Consider the following 2,313-nt stretch of genomic DNA (forward strand, 5'->3'; position numbering starts at 1 on the left):
CACTATTGGTCCCGGTTGGTGGCATGAACCGGGACCAAAGGCTTCCCTTTAGTCCCGGTTCATGCCACGAACCGGGACCAATAGTGCTGCCTATATATACCCCTCGCTTTGAGGTGGAGAATTTCAACGAAACTGGATGCTTTGGATTATGGTAGACAAGGGTGAACAATTTGTTGGCACGACAGAGATGCTCGAAGGCGTTGTTGTAGGAAGCCAAGTCAGCTAAGATGGTGACTGAGGATAGGGAGGAGTTACAGTAGAAAGCAGCCCGGACTATATGATTGTGTCTATCGGACCAGGTTATTTATCATGTGATGGACGCGAATTCGGCAAGAAAGATCTAGGAGAAGTTGGGAAGTCAGTTTATGTCCAAGAATGCGACGACCAAGGTATATCTGAAGCAAAATTGCATGGGCTGAAGATGTAGGATGGGTAAGATCTTGTTGAGTATATGAACACCTTTAATCAAGTTGTGACGGATCTAGCATGCTTGGATGCAACGGTTGCTGACAAGGATAGGGAAATTCTGCTTCTTTGTTCATTGCCATCGTCCTGTGACCATTTGATCACTACTTTGACTCTTGACAAGGAGACCGTCAAGAATGAGATATTACTGTGACATTTTTTTGGAAATTGAGGTGTGCCCCTGGCCTCTGCATCATGACCATGCATGCAGACATCTTATTAAAAAGTATGGAAGTATCACAAAGTCATAAAAGTATTACAGCTCGCAAATTGAGTGAAAAAGGAAAAGTACATGCTCAAAATAGTAATCCGCATGACAATGGAAAGGACAAGCTCCCTAGACTCCTATCCTGTTATGCGACCGCCGTCCGAATCGGTTGAATATAACCCATGCTACCATCTCCCATTGGTTGCACCCAGAAACCAAAGGCTCCCTGGAGTCAATAGGAGTGAGTAAGGACCACATACGGGTCCATGCGGAAGCTCTGAAGATGACCTTCAAGAAAGTTAAAGTATATTGTCTATTAAAAATCATATCATTCCTGCAAGTCCATATAGCCCACATGAGCGCACATATTCCAATACGAATACGAGCCACAGTAATCTGTTCAACCCCGGCTAACCACGTCCCAAACAACAATTCAATGTCAACTGGAGGCGTGATGTTAAAGGCTATATGGATCGTTCTCCAAAGCAATTTGGCGAGTGGGCATTCTATGAATAAGTGTTTTATTGTTTCATCATGATCACAAAAACAACAACGTGAGCTACCTACCCACCGCCTCTTAAATAAGTTATCTTTTGTGAGGATCACTTGCTTGTGGGCGAGCCACATAAAGATTTTAATACGCAAGGAAACCCTAACCTTCCAAATATGTAACGATCTCGAGATTGGGTCAGAATTAATCAGATCCATATAGAAATATTTCACCGTAAACACTCTATTTCTAGTTAACTTCCAGTGCGCCGAATCAGGTTGGTTGGATAATTGAACTTCTATCAACCTCCGGACCAAGTGCATCCAGGCGGTCCATCGCGCACCAACTAACGCACGTCGGAACTGAATATTCAAGGGAGTTGTTTGAAATACTGTGCCTACATAATCCTCCTTACGTTGCACGATGTTATATAGGGTGGGGTAATGTAGCTAAGGGTGTCTCTCCTTACCACGTATCCTCCCAAAATTTTGTTGACATCCATTGCCAATCAAGAATTTGACCCTACGAAAGAATAAGTCTTTCGTTCGCATGAGTCTTTTCCAGAATGGCGAGTCAGTTGGTCTCACGATGACCTGGGCGAGAGTTTTCGACTGTAAATACTTATTGAGTAGAATCTGAGCCCACATACCTTCCGGATCCGTCTCTAACCTATAAAGCCATTTACTCATAAGACATTTATTCTTGATTTCCAAGTTCTCAATGTCGAGACCCCCCTGGTCCTTCGGTCGGCAAAGAATATCGGCATTGCTATCATATAATATAAGGAAGAAGAACGCGATGGAAGTCTCTCATGGTGAAGGTTTGCTAGTCAAGGGTGAGGAGTGGAGGAAGGGATATGTGGTAGGGAAGAACAAGAAGAAGAAAAACAAAATATAGTGTCATAATTGTAAGCAGTGGGGATATATGAGAAAGGACTATCCAAATCTCAACGGCGGGGCATGTGCTAATATGGCAACTCATGGTGATGACTCAGATAGTAATAGTCATGTCTGAGGGAGTCCTGGATTAGGGGGTGTCCGGATAGCCGAACTATCACCGTTGGCCAGACTCCTGGACTATGAAGATACAAAATTGAAGACTTCGTCCCGTGTCCGGATGGGACTTCCCTTGGCGTGGAAGGCAAGCTTGG

Source organism: Triticum aestivum, chromosome 7B, assembly GCF_018294505.1.
Source record: "Triticum aestivum cultivar Chinese Spring chromosome 7B, IWGSC CS RefSeq v2.1, whole genome shotgun sequence".
NCBI classification, from domain to species: domain Eukaryota; kingdom Viridiplantae; phylum Streptophyta; class Magnoliopsida; order Poales; family Poaceae; genus Triticum; species Triticum aestivum.